We start from the raw sequence: 12,350 nt of genomic DNA on the forward strand, positions 1-12,350 counted from the left end.
TGAGGATGAAATGATCCTCTGGTTGAAAGCAGTTCTTTTCGCAACATCTCAAGGATTTTGTTGAGCAACCTGTTTTCAAAGGGTCATGTACAAATTCTTGCAATGCAAAGTCCATGTGTCATCAATCTGTCATAATGTATGGGCGACAGTGCTACCCGAATTCGTAGTATGAGCTGTCAGTGTCCAAAGACATCAATGTCGGAGCTGGGCTCAGGTCCTGCAAGTCAAGCAGCAGTGTTCCAAATTCTTTAACATCATCAGTGAGTCATTTCCAGTTAAATTCTGGGGAATTGCTCCCTGAGAGGGCAGAGGCAGACAAGATGGGAAGAATGTTGAAGGAATCCCCAGCTGACACTTGACATACATTGTGTGAATCTGGAATTCATTTAATTGTGACCAAAATATTGCAATCTTTAGCTGGTTCCTTCGATGCTTTCTTTTATCTGTCTATCTTGCATTCCATGTGATGTTACATTTCATTAAATCTGTCGAATTGCATCAGAAGGAACAAAAACGGCTTCAGAAAAAGCTGCAGGATTACTGTGCGGTTTATCAAAGTTGCTTTTCAGTTGTGTGATGGTGGTGCAGTGGTAAGCATGGTTGCCTTCCAAGCAGTTGACCTGGGTTCGATTCCCAGCCATCACATTTGTCAATTTCTACTTGAGGTTGAAATGAACTTCTGATGCCTCTGGTTGCAAGCAGTTCTCACAGCAGCATCTCAAGGATTTTTGTTGAGCAACCTGTTTTTAAAGGGTCATGCACAAATGCTTGCAATGCAAAGTCTGCGTGTCATCAAACTGTCATAATGTGCTGGCACCAGTGCTACCTGAATTCATACTATGAGTTGTCAATCACCAAATACATCAATGTCGGAGCTGGGCTCAGGCCCTGCAAGTCAAGCAGCAATGTTTCAAATTCCTCAACAACATAAGTGAGTCATTTCCAGTTCAATTCTGGGGAATTGCTCCCTGAGTGGGCAGAGGCACACAAAATGGGAAGAATGTTGAAGGAATCCCCACTTGACACTTGACATACATTGTGTGAATCTGGAATTCATTTTATTGTCACCAAAATATTGCAATTTTTAGCTGGTTCCTTCGATGCTTTCTTTTATCTGTCTATCTTGCATTCCATGTGATGTTACATTTCATCAAATCTGTCGAATTGCATCAGAAGGAACAAAAACTGCTTCAGAAAAAGCTGCAGGATTACTGTGCGGTTTATCAAAGTTGCTTTTCAGTTGTGTGATGGTGGTGCAGTGGTAAGCATGGTTGCCTTTCAAGCAGTTGACCTGGGTTTGATTCCCAGCCATTACATTTGTCATTTTTAATTGAGGATGAAATGATCCTCTGGTTGAAAGCAGTTCTTTTCGCAACATCTCAAGGATTTTGTTGAGCAACCTGTTTTCAAAGGGTCATGTACAAATTCTTGCAATGCAAAGTCCATGTGTCATCAATCTGTCATAATGTATGGGCGACAGTGCTACCCGAATTCGTAGTATGAGCTGTCAGTGTCCAAAGACATCAATGTCGGAGCTGGGCTCAGGTCCTGCAAGTCAAGCAGCAGTGTTCCAAATTCTTTAACAACATCAGTGAGTCATTTCCAGTTAAATTCTGGGGAATTGCTCCCTGAGAGGGCAGAGGCAGACAAGATGGGAAGAATGTTGAAGGAATCCCCAGCTGACACTTGACATACATTGTGTGAATCTGGAATTCATTTAATTGTGACCAAAATATTGCAATCTTTAGCTGGTTCCTTCGATGCTTTCTTTTATCTGTCTATCTTGCATTCCATGTGATGTTACATTTCATTAAATCTGTCGAATTGCATCAGAAGGAACAAAAACGGCTTCAGAAAAAGCTGCAGGATTACTGTACGGTTTATCAAAGTTGCTTTTCAGCTGTGTGATGGTGGTGCAGTGGTAAGCATGGTTGCCTTCCAAGCAGTTGACCTGGGTTCGATTCCCAGCCATCACATTTGTCAATTTCTACTTGAGGTTGAAATGAACTTCTGATGCCTCTGGTTGCAAGCAGTTCTCACAGCAGCATCTCAAGGATTTTTGTTGAGCAACCTGTTTTTAAAGGGTCATGCACAAATGCTTGCAATGCAAAGTCTGCGTGTCATCAAACTGTCATAATGTGCTGGCACCAGTGCTACCTGAATTCATACTATGAGTTGTCAATCACCAAATACATCAATGTCGGAGCTGGGCTCAGGCCCTGCAAGTCAAGCAGCAATGTTTCAAATTCCTCAACAACATAAGTGAGTCATTTCCAGTTCAATTCTGGGGAATTGCTCCCTGAGTGGGCAGAGGCACACAAAATGGGAAGAATGTTGAAGGAATCCCCACTTGACACTTGACATACATTGTGTGAATCTGGAATTCATTTTATTGTCACCAAAATATTGCAATTTTTAGCTGGTTCCTTCGATGCTTTCTTTTATCTGTCTATCTTGCATTACATGTGATGTTACATTTCATCAAATCTGTCGAATTGCATCAGAAGGAACAAAAACTGCTTCAGAAAAAGCTGCAGGATTACTGTGCGGTTTATCAAAGTTGCTTTTCAGTTGTGTGATGGTGGTGCAGTGGTAAGCATGGTTGCCTTTCAAGCAGTTGACCTGGGTTTGATTCCCAGCCATTACATTTGTCATTTTTAATTGAGGATGAAATGATCCTCTGGTTGAAAGCAGTTCTTTTCGCAACATCTCAAGGATTTTGTTGAGCAACCTGTTTTCAAAGGGTCATGTACAAATTCTTGCAATGCAAAGTCCATGTGTCATCAATCTGTCATAATGTATGGGCGACAGTGCTACCCGAATTCGTAGTATGAGCTGTCAGTGTCCAAAGACATCAATGTCGGAGCTGGGCTCAGGTCCTGCAAGTCAAGCAGCAGTGTTCCAAATTCTTTAACATCATCAGTGAGTCATTTCCAGTTAAATTCTGGGGAATTGCTCCCTGAGAGGGCAGAGGCAGACAAGATGGGAAGAATGTTGAAGGAATCCCCAGCTGACACTTGACATACATTGTGTGAATCTGGAATTCATTTAATTGTGACCAAAATATTGCAATCTTTAGCTGGTTCCTTCGATGCTTTCTTTTATCTGTCTATCTTGCATTCCATGTGATGTTACATTTCATTAAATCTGTCGAATTGCATCAGAAGGAACAAAAACGGCTTCAGAAAAAGCTGCAGGATTACTGTGCGGTTTATCAAAGTTGCTTTTCAGTTGTGTGATGGTGGTGCAGTGGTAAGCATGGTTGCCTTCCAAGCAGTTGACCTGGGTTCGATTCCCAGCCATCACATTTGTCAATTTCTACTTGAGGTTGAAATGAACTTCTGATGCCTCTGGTTGCAAGCAGTTCTCACAGCAGCATCTCAAGGATTTTTGTTGAGCAACCTGTTTTTAAAGGGTCATGCACAAATGCTTGCAATGCAAAGTCTGCGTGTCATCAAACTGTCATAATGTGCTGGCACCAGTGCTACCTGAATTCATACTATGAGTTGTCAATCACCAAATACATCAATGTCGGAGCTGGGCTCAGGCCCTGCAAGTCAAGCAGCAATGTTTCAAATTCCTCAACAACATAAGTGAGTCATTTCCAGTTCAATTCTGGGGAATTGCTCCCTGAGTGGGCAGAGGCACACAAAATGGGAAGAATGTTGAAGGAATCCCCACTTGACACTTGACATACATTGTGTGAATCTGGAATTCATTTTATTGTCACCAAAATATTGCAATTTTTAGCTGGTTCCTTCGATGCTTTCTTTTATCTGTCTATCTTGCATTACATGTGATGTTACATTTCATCAAATCTGTCGAATTGCATCAGAAGGAACAAAAACTGCTTCAGAAAAAGCTGCAGGATTACTGTGCGGTTTATCAAAGTTGCTTTTCAGTTGTGTGATGGTGGTGCAGTGGTAAGCATGGTTGCCTTTCAAGCAGTTGACCTGGGTTTGATTCCCAGCCATTACATTTGTCATTTTTAATTGAGGATGAAATGATCCTCTGGTTGAAAGCAGTTCTTTTCGCAACATCTCAAGGATTTTGTTGAGCAACCTGTTTTCAAAGGGTCATGTACAAATTCTTGCAATGCAAAGTCCATGTGTCATCAATCTGTCATAATGTATGGGCGACAGTGCTACCCGAATTCGTAGTATGAGCTGTCAGTGTCCAAAGACATCAATGTCGGAGCTGGGCTCAGGTCCTGCAAGTCAAGCAGCAGTGTTCCAAATTCTTTAACAACATCAGTGAGTCATTTCCAGTTAAATTCTGGGGAATTGCTCCCTGAGAGGGCAGAGGCAGACAAGATGGGAAGAATGTTGAAGGAATCCCCAGCTGACACTTGACATACATTGTGTGAATCTGGAATTCATTTAATTGTGACCAAAATATTGCAATCTTTAGCTGGTTCCTTCGATGCTTTCTTTTATCTGTCTATCTTGCATTCCATGTGATGTTACATTTCATTAAATCTGTCGAATTGCATCAGAAGGAACAAAAACGGCTTCAGAAAAAGCTGCAGGATTACTGTACGGTTTATCAAAGTTGCTTTTCAGCTGTGTGATGGTGGTGCAGTGGTAAGCATGGTTGCCTTCCAAGCAGTTGACCTGGGTTCGATTCCCAGCCATCACATTTGTCAATTTCTACTTGAGGTTGAAATGAACTTCTGATGCCTCTGGTTGCAAGCAGTTCTCACAGCAGCATCTCAAGGATTTTTGTTGAGCAACCTGTTTTTAAAGGGTCATGCACAAATGCTTGCAATGCAAAGTCTGCGTGTCATCAAACTGTCATAATGTGCTGGCACCAGTGCTACCTGAATTCATACTATGAGTTGTCAATCACCAAATACATCAATGTCGGAGCTGGGCTCAGGCCCTGCAAGTCAAGCAGCAATGTTTCAAATTCCTCAACAACATAAGTGAGTCATTTCCAGTTCAATTCTGGGGAATTGCTCCCTGAGTGGGCAGAGGCACACAAAATGGGAAGAATGTTGAAGGAATCCCCACTTGACACTTGACATACATTGTGTGAATCTGGAATTCATTTTATTGTCACCAAAATATTGCAATTTTTAGCTGGTTCCTTCGATGCTTTCTTTTATCTGTCTATCTTGCATTACATGTGATGTTACATTTCATCAAATCTGTCGAATTGCATCAGAAGGAACAAAAACTGCTTCAGAAAAAGCTGCAGGATTACTGTGCGGTTTATCAAAATTGCTTTTCAGTTGTGTGATGGTGGTGCAGTGGTAAGCATGGTTGCCTTTCAAGCAGTTGACCTGGGTTTGATTCCCAGCCATTACATTTGTCATTTTTAATTGAGGATGAAATGATCCTCTGGTTGAAAGCAGTTCTTTTCGCAACATCTCAAGGATTTTGTTGAGCAACCTGTTTTCAAAGGGTCATGTACAAATTCTTGCAATGCAAAGTCCATGTGTCATCAATCTGTCATAATGTATGGGCGACAGTGCTACCCGAATTCGTAGTATGAGCTGTCAGTGTCCAAAGACATCAATGTCGGAGCTGGGCTCAGGTCCTGCAAGTCAAGCAGCAGTGTTCCAAATTCTTTAACAACATCAGTGAGTCATTTCCAGTTAAATTCTGGGGAATTGCTCCCTGAGAGGGCAGAGGCAGACAAGATGGGAAGAATGTTGAAGGAATCCCCAGCTGACACTTGACATACATTGTGTGAATCTGGAATTCATTTAATTGTGACCAAAATATTGCAATCTTTAGCTGGTTCCTTCGATGCTTTCTTTTATCTGTCTATCTTGCATTCCATGTGATGTTACATTTCATTAAATCTGTCGAATTGCATCAGAAGGAACAAAAACGGCTTCAGAAAAAGCTGCAGGATTACTGTACGGTTTATCAAAGTTGCTTTTCAGCTGTGTGATGGTGGTGCAGTGGTAAGCATGGTTGCCTTCCAAGCAGTTGACCTGGGTTCGATTCCCAGCCATCACATTTGTCAATTTCTACTTGAGGTTGAAATGAACTTCTGATGCCTCTGGTTGCAAGCAGTTCTCACAGCAGCATCTCAAGGATTTTTGTTGAGCAACCTGTTTTTAAAGGGTCATGCACAAATGCTTGCAATGCAAAGTCTGCGTGTCATCAAACTGTCATAATGTGCTGGCACCAGTGCTACCTGAATTCATACTATGAGTTGTCAATCACCAAATACATCAATGTCGGAGCTGGGCTCAGGCCCTGCAAGTCAAGCAGCAATGTTTCAAATTCCTCAACAACATAAGTGAGTCATTTCCAGTTCAATTCTGGGGAATTGCTCCCTGAGTGGGCAGAGGCACACAAAATGGGAAGAATGTTGAAGGAATCCCCACTTGACACTTGACATACATTGTGTGAATCTGGAATTCATTTTATTGTCACCAAAATATTGCAATTTTTAGCTGGTTCCTTCGATGCTTTCTTTTATCTGTCTATCTTGCATTACATGTGATGTTACATTTCATCAAATCTGTCGAATTGCATCAGAAGGAACAAAAACTGCTTCAGAAAAAGCTGCAGGATTACTGTGCGGTTTATCAAAGTTGCTTTTCAGTTGTGTGATGGTGGTGCAGTGGTAAGCATGGTTGCCTTTCAAGCAGTTGACCTGGGTTTGATTCCCAGCCATTACATTTGTCATTTTTAATTGAGGATGAAATGATCCTCTGGTTGAAAGCAGTTCTTTTCGCAACATCTCAAGGATTTTGTTGAGCAACCTGTTTTCAAAGGGTCATGTACAAATTCTTGCAATGCAAAGTCCATGTGTCATCAATCTGTCATAATGTATGGGCGACAGTGCTACCCGAATTCGTAGTATGAGCTGTCAGTGTCCAAAGACATCAATGTCGGAGCTGGGCTCAGGTCCTGCAAGTCAAGCAGCAGTGTTCCAAATTCTTTAACAACATCAGTGAGTCATTTCCAGTTAAATTCTGGGGAATTGCTCCCTGAGAGGGCAGAGGCAGACAAGATGGGAAGAATGTTGAAGGAATCCCCAGCTGACACTTGACATACATTGTGTGAATCTGGAATTCATTTAATTGTGACCAAAATATTGCAATCTTTAGCTGGTTCCTTCGATGCTTTCTTTTATCTGTCTATCTTGCATTCCATGTGATGTTACATTTCATTAAATCTGTCGAATTGCATCAGAAGGAACAAAAACGGCTTCAGAAAAAGCTGCAGGATTACTGTACGGTTTATCAAAGTTGCTTTTCAGCTGTGTGATGGTGGTGCAGTGGTAAGCATGGTTGCCTTCCAAGCAGTTGACCTGGGTTCGATTCCCAGCCATCACATTTGTCAATTTCTACTTGAGGTTGAAATGAACTTCTGGTTGCAAGCAGTTCTCACAGCAGCATCTCAAGGATTTTTGTTGAGCAACCTGTTTTTAAAGGGTCATGCACAAATGCTTGCAATGCAAAGTCTGCGTGTCATCAAACTGTCATAATGTGCTGGCACCAGTGCTACCTGAATTCATACTATGAGTTGTCAATCACCAAATACATCAATGTCGGAGCTGGGCTCAGGCCCTGCAAGTCAAGCAGCAATGTTTCAAATTCCTCAACAACATAAGTGAGTCATTTCCAGTTCAATTCTGGGGAATTGCTCCCTGAGTGGGCAGAGGCACACAAAATGGGAAGAATGTTGAAGGAATCCCCACTTGACACTTGACATACATTGTGTGAATCTGGAATTCATTTTATTGTCACCAAAATATTGCAATTTTTAGCTGGTTCCTTCGATGCTTTCTTTTATCTGTCTATCTTGCATTACATGTGATGTTACATTTCATCAAATCTGTCGAATTGCATCAGAAGGAACAAAAACTGCTTCAGAAAAAGCTGCAGGATTACTGTGCGGTTTATCAAAGTTGCTTTTCAGTTGTGTGATGGTGGTGCAGTGGTAAGCATGGTTGCCTTTCAAGCAGTTGACCTGGGTTTGATTCCCAGCCATTACATTTGTCATTTTTAATTGAGGATGAAATGATCCTCTGGTTGAAAGCAGTTCTTTTCGCAACATCTCAAGGATTTTGTTGAGCAACCTGTTTTCAAAGGGTCATGTACAAATTCTTGCAATGCAAAGTCCATGTGTCATCAATCTGTCATAATGTATGGGCGACAGTGCTACCCGAATTCGTAGTATGAGCTGTCAGTGTCCAAAGACATCAATGTCGGAGCTGGGCTCAGGTCCTGCAAGTCAAGCAGCAGTGTTCCAAATTCTTTAACATCATCAGTGAGTCATTTCCAGTTAAATTCTGGGGAATTGCTCCCTGAGAGGGCAGAGGCAGACAAGATGGGAAGAATGTTGAAGGAATCCCCAGCTGACACTTGACATACATTGTGTGAATCTGGAATTCATTTAATTGTGACCAAAATATTGCAATCTTTAGCTGGTTCCTTCGATGCTTTCTTTTATCTGTCTATCTTGCATTCCATGTGATGTTACATTTCATTAAATCTGTCGAATTGCATCAGAAGGAACAAAAACGGCTTCAGAAAAAGCTGCAGGATTACTGTGCGGTTTATCAAAGTTGCTTTTCAGTTGTGTGATGGTGGTGCAGTGGTAAGCATGGTTGCCTTCCAAGCAGTTGACCTGGGTTCGATTCCCAGCCATCACATTTGTCAATTTCTACTTGAGGTTGAAATGAACTTCTGATGCCTCTGGTTGCAAGCAGTTCTCACAGCAGCATCTCAAGGATTTTTGTTGAGCAACCTGTTTTTAAAGGGTCATGCACAAATGCTTGCAATGCAAAGTCTGCGTGTCATCAAACTGTCATAATGTGCTGGCACCAGTGCTACCTGAATTCATACTATGAGTTGTCAATCACCAAATACATCAATGTCGGAGCTGGGCTCAGGCCCTGCAAGTCAAGCAGCAATGTTTCAAATTCCTCAACAACATAAGTGAGTCATTTCCAGTTCAATTCTGGGGAATTGCTCCCTGAGTGGGCAGAGGCACACAAAATGGGAAGAATGTTGAAGGAATCCCCACTTGACACTTGACATACATTGTGTGAATCTGGAATTCATTTTATTGTCATCAAAATATTGCAATTTTTAGCTGGTTCCTTCGATGCTTTCTTTTATCTGTCTATCTTGCATTACATGTGATGTTACATTTCATCAAATCTGTCGAATTGCATCAGAAGGAACAAAAACTGCTTCAGAAAAAGCTGCAGGATTACTGTGCGGTTTATCAAAGTTGCTTTTCAGTTGTGTGATGGTGGTGCAGTGGTAAGCATGGTTGCCTTTCAAGCAGTTGACCTGGGTTTGATTCCCAGCCATTACATTTGTCATTTTTAATTGAGGATGAAATGATCCTCTGGTTGAAAGCAGTTCTTTTCGCAACATCTCAAGGATTTTGTTGAGCAACCTGTTTTCAAAGGGTCATGTACAAATTCTTGCAATGCAAAGTCCATGTGTCATCAATCTGTCATAATGTATGGGCGACAGTGCTACCCGAATTCGTAGTATGAGCTGTCAGTGTCCAAAGACATCAATGTCGGAGCTGGGCTCAGGTCCTGCAAGTCAAGCAGCAGTGTTCCAAATTCTTTAACATCATCAGTGAGTCATTTCCAGTTAAATTCTGGGGAATTGCTCCCTGAGAGGGCAGAGGCAGACAAGATGGGAAGAATGTTGAAGGAATCCCCAGCTGACACTTGACATACATTGTGTGAATCTGGAATTCATTTAATTGTGACCAAAATATTGCAATCTTTAGCTGGTTCCTTCGATGCTTTCTTTTATCTGTCTATCTTGCATTCCATGTGATGTTACATTTCATTAAATCTGTCGAATTGCATCAGAAGGAACAAAAACGGCTTCAGAAAAAGCTGCAGGATTACTGTGCGGTTTATCAAAGTTGCTTTTCAGTTGTGTGATGGTGGTGCAGTGGTAAGCATGGTTGCCTTCCAAGCAGTTGACCTGGGTTCGATTCCCAGCCATCACATTTGTCAATTTCTACTTGAGGTTGAAATGAACTTCTGATGCCTCTGGTTGCAAGCAGTTCTCACAGCAGCATCTCAAGGATTTTTGTTGAGCAACCTGTTTTTAAAGGGTCATGCACAAATGCTTGCAATGCAAAGTCTGCGTGTCATCAAACTGTCATAATGTGCTGGCACCAGTGCTACCTGAATTCATACTATGAGTTGTCAATCACCAAATACATCAATGTCGGAGCTGGGCTCAGGCCCTGCAAGTCAAGCAGCAATGTTTCAAATTCCTCAACAACATAAGTGAGTCATTTCCAGTTCAATTCTGGGGAATTGCTCCCTGAGTGGGCAGAGGCACACAAAATGGGAAGAATGTTGAAGGAATCCCCACTTGACACTTGACATACATTGTGTGAATCTGGAATTCATTTTATTGTCACCAAAATATTGCAATTTTTAGCTGGTTCCTTCGATGCTTTCTTTTATCTGTCTATCTTGCATTACATGTGATGTTACATTTCATCAAATCTGTCGAATTGCATCAGAAGGAACAAAAACTGCTTCAGAAAAAGCTGCAGGATTACTGTGCGGTTTATCAAAGTTGCTTTTCAGTTGTGTGATGGTGGTGCAGTGGTAAGCATGGTTGCCTTTCAAGCAGTTGACCTGGGTTTGATTCCCAGCCATTACATTTGTCATTTTTAATTGAGGATGAAATGATCCTCTGGTTGAAAGCAGTTCTTTTCGCAACATCTCAAGGATTTTGTTGAGCAACCTGTTTTCAAAGGGTCATGTACAAATTCTTGCAATGCAAAGTCCATGTGTCATCAATCTGTCATAATGTATGGGCGACAGTGCTACCCGAATTCGTAGTATGAGCTGTCAGTGTCCAAAGACATCAATGTCGGAGCTGGGCTCAGGTCCTGCAAGTCAAGCAGCAGTGTTCCAAATTCTTTAACAACATCAGTGAGTCATTTCCAGTTAAATTCTGGGGAATTGCTCCCTGAGAGGGCAGAGGCAGACAAGATGGGAAGAATGTTGAAGGAATCCCCAGCTGACACTTGACATACATTGTGTGAATCTGGAATTCATTTAATTGTGACCAAAATATTGCAATCTTTAGCTGGTTCCTTCGATGCTTTCTTTTATCTGTCTATCTTGCATTCCATGTGATGTTACATTTCATTAAATCTGTCGAATTGCATCAGAAGGAACAAAAACGGCTTCAGAAAAAGCTGCAGGATTACTGTACGGTTTATCAAAGTTGCTTTTCAGCTGTGTGATGGTGGTGCAGTGGTAAGCATGGTTGCCTTCCAAGCAGTTGACCTGGGTTCGATTCCCAGCCATCACATTTGTCAATTTCTACTTGAGGTTGAAATGAACTTCTGATGCCTCTGGTTGCAAGCAGTTCTCACAGCAGCATCTCAAGGATTTTTGTTGAGCAACCTGTTTTTAAAGGGTCATGCACAAATGCTTGCAATGCAAAGTCTGCGTGTCATCAAACTGTCATAATGTGCTGGCACCAGTGCTACCTGAATTCATACTATGAGTTGTCAATCACCAAATACATCAATGTCGGAGCTGGGCTCAGGCCCTGCAAGTCAAGCAGCAATGTTTCAAATTCCTCAACAACATAAGTGAGTCATTTCCAGTTCAATTCTGGGGAATTGCTCCCTGAGTGGGCAGAGGCACACAAAATGGGAAGAATGTTGAAGGAATCCCCACTTGACACTTGACATACATTGTGTGAATCTGGAATTCATTTTATTGTCACCAAAATATTGCAATTTTTAGCTGGTTCCTTCGATGCTTTCTTTTATCTGTCTATCTTGCATTACATGTGATGTTACATTTCATCAAATCTGTCGAATTGCATCAGAAGGAACAAAAACTGCTTCAGAAAAAGCTGCAGGATTACTGTGCGGTTTATCAAAATTGCTTTTCAGTTGTGTGATGGTGGTGCAGTGGTAAGCATGGTTGCCTTTCAAGCAGTTGACCTGGGTTTGATTCCCAGCCATTACATTTGTCATTTTTAATTGAGGATGAAATGATCCTCTGGTTGAAAGCAGTTCTTTTCGCAACATCTCAAGGATTTTGTTGAGCAACCTGTTTTCAAAGGGTCATGTACAAATTCTTGCAATGCAAAGTCCATGTGTCATCAATCTGTCATAATGTATGGGCGACAGTGCTACCCGAATTCGTAGTATGAGCTGTCAGTGTCCAAAGACATCAATGTCGGAGCTGGGCTCAGGTCCTGCAAGTCAAGCAGCAGTGTTCCAAATTCTTTAACAACATCAGTGAGTCATTTCCAGTTAAATTCTGGGGAATTGCTCCCTGAGAGGGCAGAGGCAGACAAGATGGGAAGAATGTTGAAGGAATCCCCAGCTGACACTTGACATACATTGTGTGAATCTGGA

General features: G+C 41.7%; 18 non-coding genes across 18 annotated transcripts; all 18 read left to right on the plus strand.

Annotated features, from left to right (window-relative positions):
• Window positions 1–573: 573 nt before the first annotated feature.
• trnag-ucc (transfer RNA glycine (anticodon UCC)) lies at window positions 574–645 on the plus strand. The gene has a single exon. It is a non-coding gene; the product is annotated as a tRNA-Gly (tRNA).
• A 599-nt stretch (window positions 646–1,244) lies between these two features.
• trnae-uuc (transfer RNA glutamic acid (anticodon UUC)) lies at window positions 1,245–1,316 on the plus strand. The gene has a single exon. It is a non-coding gene; the product is annotated as a tRNA-Glu (tRNA).
• A 588-nt stretch (window positions 1,317–1,904) lies between these two features.
• On the plus strand, window positions 1,905–1,976 carry trnag-ucc (transfer RNA glycine (anticodon UCC)). Its single transcript has one exon. It is a non-coding gene; the product is annotated as a tRNA-Gly (tRNA).
• Window positions 1,977–2,575: 599 nt separating this feature from the next.
• Window positions 2,576–2,647, plus strand: trnae-uuc (transfer RNA glutamic acid (anticodon UUC)). The gene has a single exon. It is a non-coding gene; the product is annotated as a tRNA-Glu (tRNA).
• Window positions 2,648–3,235: 588 nt separating this feature from the next.
• trnag-ucc (transfer RNA glycine (anticodon UCC)) lies at window positions 3,236–3,307 on the plus strand. The gene has a single exon. It is a non-coding gene; the product is annotated as a tRNA-Gly (tRNA).
• A 599-nt stretch (window positions 3,308–3,906) lies between these two features.
• trnae-uuc (transfer RNA glutamic acid (anticodon UUC)) lies at window positions 3,907–3,978 on the plus strand. Its single transcript has one exon. It is a non-coding gene; the product is annotated as a tRNA-Glu (tRNA).
• Window positions 3,979–4,566: 588 nt separating this feature from the next.
• On the plus strand, window positions 4,567–4,638 carry trnag-ucc (transfer RNA glycine (anticodon UCC)). Its single transcript has one exon. It is a non-coding gene; the product is annotated as a tRNA-Gly (tRNA).
• Window positions 4,639–5,237: 599 nt separating this feature from the next.
• On the plus strand, window positions 5,238–5,309 carry trnae-uuc (transfer RNA glutamic acid (anticodon UUC)). The gene has a single exon. It is a non-coding gene; the product is annotated as a tRNA-Glu (tRNA).
• A 588-nt stretch (window positions 5,310–5,897) lies between these two features.
• Window positions 5,898–5,969, plus strand: trnag-ucc (transfer RNA glycine (anticodon UCC)). The gene has a single exon. It is a non-coding gene; the product is annotated as a tRNA-Gly (tRNA).
• A 599-nt stretch (window positions 5,970–6,568) lies between these two features.
• On the plus strand, window positions 6,569–6,640 carry trnae-uuc (transfer RNA glutamic acid (anticodon UUC)). Its single transcript has one exon. It is a non-coding gene; the product is annotated as a tRNA-Glu (tRNA).
• Window positions 6,641–7,228: 588 nt separating this feature from the next.
• Window positions 7,229–7,300, plus strand: trnag-ucc (transfer RNA glycine (anticodon UCC)). Its single transcript has one exon. It is a non-coding gene; the product is annotated as a tRNA-Gly (tRNA).
• Window positions 7,301–7,890: 590 nt separating this feature from the next.
• trnae-uuc (transfer RNA glutamic acid (anticodon UUC)) lies at window positions 7,891–7,962 on the plus strand. Its single transcript has one exon. It is a non-coding gene; the product is annotated as a tRNA-Glu (tRNA).
• Window positions 7,963–8,550: 588 nt separating this feature from the next.
• On the plus strand, window positions 8,551–8,622 carry trnag-ucc (transfer RNA glycine (anticodon UCC)). Its single transcript has one exon. It is a non-coding gene; the product is annotated as a tRNA-Gly (tRNA).
• A 599-nt stretch (window positions 8,623–9,221) lies between these two features.
• On the plus strand, window positions 9,222–9,293 carry trnae-uuc (transfer RNA glutamic acid (anticodon UUC)). The gene has a single exon. It is a non-coding gene; the product is annotated as a tRNA-Glu (tRNA).
• Window positions 9,294–9,881: 588 nt separating this feature from the next.
• On the plus strand, window positions 9,882–9,953 carry trnag-ucc (transfer RNA glycine (anticodon UCC)). Its single transcript has one exon. It is a non-coding gene; the product is annotated as a tRNA-Gly (tRNA).
• A 599-nt stretch (window positions 9,954–10,552) lies between these two features.
• trnae-uuc (transfer RNA glutamic acid (anticodon UUC)) lies at window positions 10,553–10,624 on the plus strand. The gene has a single exon. It is a non-coding gene; the product is annotated as a tRNA-Glu (tRNA).
• A 588-nt stretch (window positions 10,625–11,212) lies between these two features.
• trnag-ucc (transfer RNA glycine (anticodon UCC)) lies at window positions 11,213–11,284 on the plus strand. The gene has a single exon. It is a non-coding gene; the product is annotated as a tRNA-Gly (tRNA).
• A 599-nt stretch (window positions 11,285–11,883) lies between these two features.
• On the plus strand, window positions 11,884–11,955 carry trnae-uuc (transfer RNA glutamic acid (anticodon UUC)). Its single transcript has one exon. It is a non-coding gene; the product is annotated as a tRNA-Glu (tRNA).
• The last annotated feature ends 395 nt before the right edge of the window (window positions 11,956–12,350 follow it).

Source organism: Pristiophorus japonicus, chromosome 19 (genome assembly GCF_044704955.1).
Source record: "Pristiophorus japonicus isolate sPriJap1 chromosome 19, sPriJap1.hap1, whole genome shotgun sequence".
Lineage (NCBI taxonomy): Eukaryota > Metazoa > Chordata > Chondrichthyes > Pristiophoridae > Pristiophorus > Pristiophorus japonicus.